Here is a 7,530-nt window from a genome sequence, read left to right as displayed (position 1 = left end):
GACTGACCACATCAGCCTGAGTTGACTATGAAAATAGCTTTCACCTTGTAACTGGGCTGGGCCTATAAATAGGACCACAAGCCTCACGTTTTGTATCTTTTGGAAATCTTTGGAATCTTGAGAAATTGAATATAGAATTCTTGGCTCTCTTTGAGAGAAGGCCTCGTATAGTTAGGATGGCTTTAGATTAGGCCTAGGCTTAGTCTAAGGAATTCATGTGATCTCTCTCACTTCTCCATTTCTCTCCTTAGTTCTCAACATCAATCCCTATGATCCAGTTTCTGAAATGAAATGGGGATCTTCGAAACACGAGCTTTGATTAACAAGAGCAAGTGTCAAGAATGACACTAAAGCATAACCCTTAAAAAGGGTATAACTGGAAACAAAATAAAAATAAAAATGTATTCTTTATTGATATGAAAAACCAATTGCTTAAGAAGCATTGGAGAAAAATACAAGAGGGGCTGCACCCCTTTATATACACAGCTGAAAGAGGACTCAATAGAGCTGTTGGGCACAGTCCAACAGCTCTATTTAGAGCTGTTAGAATGTGTCAGTCCAACAGCTCTATTGCTAGTCAAGTCTGGACAGGACTTGACTAGCAACAGTCATTCTAGTTCAAACTGAACTAGATGACATAAAGACAAAAAATAAAAATAAAGGAAAAAAAATACAGAAAAGAAAGAAATTAAAAATGTATTTATATATATATATATAATAATATAATATTATTATATATACATATATGTACAGTTTTACATTTTAACACTCCCCCTCAAACTTACGGTACAATGAGCGAAAGTTTGTCTAAGAGAAAGTGAAATCGGGGAGCAGCGAGAGGCTTTGTAAAGAGGTCTGCTAACTGATATTCTGAAGTGACATATGGCAGATCAATTATCCCGTGTAGATATTCCTCTCTGACGTAGTGACAATCCATTTCGATGTGTTTGGTGCGTTCGTGGAATGTTCTGTTACTGACAATGTAGATCGCACTTTTGTTATCACAACACATTTGTGAAGCCTTTGTTGCTTCAACTCCCATGTCAGCAAGCAGTCGTCAGAGCCAAACTACTTCCATGGTCGTGGTTGCCATGGCTCTGTATTCAGCTTCGGTGGATGAGAGAGATACATTCTGCTGCTTTTTACACCTCCACGAGATTAATGATTCCCCTAAAAAGACACAAAAGCCAGTGGTTGAGTGTCTGTTATTGGGATCACCTCCCCAATCAGCATCAGTATATGCAATTAAATCAAGAGAAGAGGAGGAAGATAAGAAAAGTCCTCGTGAAAGAGAGGACTTGATGTATCTGATAATACGCATGACTGCTCCCATATGAACAGAAGTAGGAGCATGTTGAAATTGACTTGCTGTATGAACAGCATGTGCTATATCTGGTCTGGTAATGGATAGATAGGAAAGTGCCCCGACAAGCTGTCTGTAAGGAGTAGGGTCTGCAAGAAGTTCTCCATCATCGATCTTCATTTTAACATTAACAACTTCTGGAGTGTCAACTTTCTTATCATCAGTAATACCAGACCTGAAAACAATATCAAAAGCAAATTTAGTCTGAGATAATAAATATCCTCTAGGAGAATAAGCAACTTCAATGCCTAAAAAATATCTCAACAAGCCCAAATCAGTCATTTCAAAATGAGATTTAAGAAGTGTTTTGATTGTTTCAACTCCCTGTTTATCGCTTCCGGTGATGATCATATCATCCACATAGAGAAGAAGCACAATGATCCCTGCATCAGAATTCTTAATAAACAAAGCAGTGTCAGTTAAACAGAATTGAAAACCAATATCAATCATAACACGACTAAACCTATCATACCAAGCTTTTGGTGCTTGTTTAAGTCCATAAAGAGCTTTTTCTAAGCGAAGGACTTTACCCTTAGGAATACTTAGACCAGGAGGGGGTTCCATATATACTTCTTCAACTAGCTTTCCATTTAAAAAAGCATTTTTGACATCCATTTGAAAAATAGACCATTTTTTGATAGAAGCTAAGGCAATTAAGGTTCGGACAGTAGTCATACGAGCCACCGGAGCAAAGGTTTCTTCATAATCAATCCCATATTCTTGGGCATAACCTTTGGCTACTAAACGGGCTTTATATCTTTCAAGAGTACCATCACTCTTGGTTTTAATTTTATAAACCCATCGACATCCTATAGTTTTCTTCCCTAGAGGAAGATCTTGAATATTCCATGTAGAAGCCTTTTCAAGTGCATCTAATTCAACTTTCATGGCTTCTATCCATTTGATATCATTTTTTGCTTGAAAATATGTGGATGGTTCTTCATATGAGTGAATTAATGCAATAACTGCCCTATATGTGGGTGAGAAAGACTCGTATGATACAAACTTTTCTGGAGGCCTCGAGATTCGGGATGATTGTCTAGTTGGAATGTTAGAATATTTCTCAAGTGCACATGGAGTATTAGACTCTTGTCGCCTGGAATATTGAATACTAGTATCTCTATGAACTTCTTCATTTTCAACATTAAGATCAATAATTCTTGGATCATCATCAAAGTTACAATCAAGGTCATATTCATCAGATGTTGATGTTAGATCTAGCAAAAAGGAGTACTCAGTGACGTCTTTTAATTTTCTAAAATCAAAGAAGCTCTCCTTTTCAAGAAAGGAAACATTTCTAGACACATATAGTTTATTATTTTTGAAGTCAAAACATCTATAACCTTTCTGGTTTTCAGCATATCCTAAAAAGGCACAGGGAATCGCACGAGGGGAAAGTTTATCATTTTTGTCAGTAAATATGAAACATTTGCACCCAAATATTCTTAATCTAGAGTAGTCTGGAGAAATGTTCATAAGTTTTTCAATGGGAGTGATATTTTGTAACGAAGAAGATGGCATCCTATTAATGAGATAGGTGGCAGTTAAGGCAACTTCTGCCCAAAAGTCTTTAGGGACTTGATTTGCTATTAATAAAGTTCTAGTGGTTTCTATAATATGGCGATGTTTTCGTTCTGCCAGTCCATTTTGTTGAGGTGTATAAGGACAAGATCTTTGATGTGTGATGCCATGCAATTTAAGATAATTTTGAAAATCTGTGGATAAAAACTCTCCCCCTGAATCTGTGCGAAAAATAGTAATATCATTTTGAAATTTGTTTTTAACCATATTATGAAAAGTTTGAAAGTATGAAAATACTTCAGACTTATGTTTGAGAAAGTACATCCACGTATGTCGGGAGAAATCATCGACAAAAATAACATAGTAAACAAATCCTCCTTTAGAAATTACTGGTGCAGGACCCCAAACATCCGAGTGTATTAATTCAAGTGGTCTTGAAGAGAAAAAGGTTCTGTTCTGAAATGGTAATCTTTTCATTTTGCCGAGAATACAATCTTTACAATCAAATGATTCAGAGTTACAAAATTTCCCTAGATTTGGAAAATGTTGGATTTTGGCTATATGTGGGTGACCAAGTCTCTTATGCCACAGTTCCAACTCTATTTTTTGAATATTATAACAAAAAGCTTTCTTCGGCATTTCCAAAAAATCCATGTAATAGAGTCCTCCTTCTCTATGGCCTTCCCCAATCAGCTTGCCTGACTGGCGATCCTGTACCCAACAACCATGAGAAGAAAAAGAAATATTACACCCATAATCAGAAATTTGAGATACAGATAAAAGATTTAAATTTAATTTGGGAACATGTCTAATTTCTGGAATAAAAATTTTTTTTGTTTTATAAATTTTTTCAAAATCTCCTATTCCTTCTATTTCAAGAGAAGTCCCATCAGCAGTAAAGACCTTTGACACACTTGTTTTATTTTTAACACATTTGGATAGACTTTGATTATTTGGGGTCATATGAAAAGATGCACCAGAGTCAAGAAGCCAAGAAATTTTACCTAAATCAGAAAAAGATGAGGCTGCTGCGCCGGTTGAAGCTTCAGATGAGGAAGAGGCACCTTTGATGAGGGGCTGAAGGATCTTCATTAGTTGGGCCAGGGAAACTGGTGCATCCTGATCTTTAGGCTCCGATCCAGCAATTGCAGCTCTTTTTTCTCTCAGCTCCTTAAGTTTGGGACATTGTGGCCTATAGTGTCCCGGTTCATGACAGTGATGACAAATAACTTTCTTCTTATCATAGTCACCATTTTGTCGGTTAAAGTGAGGAGGCCTATATGATCGAACATGATTCCCTGGTCTAGACACGGCTAAAACGAAATCATCTTCAATTTTTAAAGAACCTTTCTGGAGACGATTTTCTTCCATTGTTAACTCTTCAATAGTTTCAACAATAGAAGGAATTTTTCTCCGGTGAAGTAGGGCCGATTTAGTGGTTTCAAATTCCGGCCTTAATCCAGTGATAAACTGGTAAAAATGTTCAACATCGAGTTGTTTCTGACGAAGCTCGATGTCTTCGGCACAATGCCACTTTGGTTCTAAAAGGGAAAGTTCTTCCCAAAGTTCGGACAACCCATTGTAATATTCACGAATAGTTTTGTCTCCTTGTGTCATCATTCGAACTTTTTCTTGGAGGTTGCACACGTGTGCAATATCTTTAAGGGAATACATATTCTTAAGGTATTCCCATGCCTTATCGGCATGATCAAATTTGGCAAGACTTGAGCATTTTTTAATGTCAACGCTATTGATAAGCCATGACATTATCTTCGCATGAGATATTCTCCATTCTTTCCATTTCTTCTCGTATGAGGCAATAGCCTTGATTTTCTCTTCTTCCGATAGAGGGACGTCTTTATCTCCCTCCTTTTTAGTAAGAGATAGCTTAGGTTCCGAATCGGAACCATCCACAATCCCCCATAAGCCTTTTCCCCATATATGGTGCTTCATGATTGAAGCCCATGTTACATAGTTCGTATCGCTTAGTTTCATAGGCATGATGGTGACTTTATCATTGTCATCCATCGATTACAAGGAGAGAAAGAATAGGGATAGAAGAGAAACAAGAAGGAAAATGAGAAAGAAAGAAAAAAAAAAACAATACAACAAGATGTGAAATCTTCTCCAATGAAGTGATAAAACACTTCTCTTCAAGTGGCGAACACTTTTGCAAACGGGCACGGAAACCGAGGCAGCTTTTCCTCAAGATTTAGTACTTCCGCGGCTCTGATACCATGAAATGAAATGGGGATCTTCGAAACACGAGCTTTGATTAACAAGAGCAAGTGTCAAGAATGACACTAAAGCATAACCCTTAAAAAGGGTATAACTGGAAACAAAATAAAAATAAAAATGTATTCTTTATTGATATGAAAAACCAATTGCTTAAGAAGCATTGGAGAAAAATACAAGAGGGGCTGCACCCCTTTATATACACAGCTGAAAGAGAACTCAATAGAGCTGTTGGGCACAGTCCAACAGCTCTATTTAGAGCTGTTGGAATGTGTCAGTCCAACAGCTCTATTAAGAGCTGTTGGACTGTGTCAGTCCAACAGCTCTATTGCTAGTCAAGTCTGGACAGGACTTGACTAGCAACAGTCATTCTAGTTCAAACTGAACTAGATGACATAAAGACAAAAAATAAAAATAAAGGAAAAAAAAATACAGAAAAGAAAGAAATTAAAAATGTATTTATATATATATATAATAATATAATATTATTATATATACATATATGTACAGTTTTACATTTTAACAGTTTCAACTAAGATCATTGAATCATGTTGATGTTCATATGATTGAGATCCAAAATTGAGTCAGACATGAATTGCAGCTGAATATAGCAGAGATCAGTTGATCGAAACCTATGTCACACGGACTCGGCTAGGGAGGTGCTGCACCCGAGTCGACACGCCCCGACACGGGTGCGGCCTCGGACACGGCCTGGACTCGGTCAACGCCGAGTCGGACTCGGTCAACGAGTCCAGGCCGAGTCCGTCTTAATTTTGGACTCGGTCAACGTTGACCGAGTCCACAAATGTCCATTTTTAGTACAAAAAAAAAGATCTTTTTATATATTTTTTAAAAATATATATATATATATATAGCATGAGTCTTAAACATTAGGCCCAGAAAAAAAAAATTATTCTTAAATATTATCATTTAATTCTCTCTCTCAATCTTAAAAGCTAATAAATTCTCATCCACGAGTACCAACACTTTTCATCCACCAAGTTCTCTCTCTTATAAAAGCTAATAAATTCTCATCCACGAGTAGCAACACTTTCTCATCCACCGAGATCTCTCTCTCTCTCTCTCTTTTTCAAATCTAGCTTTGAAAAATTAAAAGCTTTTAATGCTTTTAATTAATGTTATGAATTTTAGCAAAAGATATTTAATGCATTTACCAGAACATGCTTTTAGTTAATGCTTTTAATTAATACCTTGATGATGTTTTATTCCCATGGTAGCTAAGACTCGGCTGAGTCAATGATAAACTCAGCCTAGTTTGGTTCTAACCCAGTTATACTACTATTTTAACTCAGTTAGTTCAGGATCAGAGACAACTTGGAAGAGTCACGAGCCGAGTCCAAAATTTATATAGACATATGCACACACTAGATATATATATATATATATAGCCGAGTCCCCGTGTCCAAAATTTTTAAAATTGCGCCGCACCCGTGTCGCACCCGCACCCGCACCCATGTGACATAGATCGAAACTCACTCCTGGAGTCTACAAAACACCTTAGACTCATCGCCTGAGCTTTGTTAAGCTCACGATCGTCGTTTCTCCTACTCAAGCTAAGTCAATAGGCATTTCCTATAATTGAATTTCATTTCTGCAAGTTTCCTGTAATTGATTTGCTGCATAATGTAAAATGTCGAGTCTTCATATGTATGATGGACTTCGATGGAAGACAGACCAGCGCAAGGATGAAACACCTACGTTCGATTGACAATGAGATTGATTAGCTCATATCCATCATCATCTCAGGTGTCAGAACATCGCATCAAGATCCGATCAAGTTCATCTAGTTTCTACCAAAAATCAGGCTTCTTAAACAATGTCTTTTCTGTTTTAGAATTTATTTCGGCCAGTTGATAGCTCGTCAGACAATGGCAATTGCGTATTCAGATTCCTCAGGTCAAGGGCTATCAAATCAAGTATTTATACGTCAAAATTGAAGGTGAATTCACTTCCAAAAGTGAATTCGAAGTTCAGCCTCTCTTTGAAGCGTGCATATCGTTGGGCCAGATTATTGAAGCTATTTCCCGACAAATCATATGTGCATTTTCGATGAACATTTAGTTTCTGCCGGAAACTGATATATGATGAACCTCTTGATGGTTTGCACTTGGCCAATTGCCGACTTTCAATTTTAAGGATTGTCCATGCACACTCTGTGTAGGGACTGTTCAGGCATGCACAAAAGCTAGCTGCATGTCAACTGTTTGTGCAAAAGCATTTAAGGCATCATTGGCATAGATCTTGAGAAGCGATTGTCTAGAGACCGCAACAATTGGTATCAGAGTGGTTTGCCTCTTAAGTGATTATTCGCCATGGTGACAGCATTGGAACGAGTGATGAAGCTCCACAAATCCTTGTGGAAGTTGTGTGTTTGGCCGCGGAAATACGTG

Source organism: Nuphar pumila, chromosome 2 (genome assembly GCF_984573655.1).
Source record: "Nuphar pumila chromosome 2, dmNupPumi1.hap1.1, whole genome shotgun sequence".
Classification (NCBI taxonomy): domain Eukaryota; kingdom Viridiplantae; phylum Streptophyta; class Magnoliopsida; order Nymphaeales; family Nymphaeaceae; genus Nuphar; species Nuphar pumila.
The sequence above is the reverse complement of the archived record's forward strand: the minus strand, read 5'-3'. Positions refer to the sequence as shown.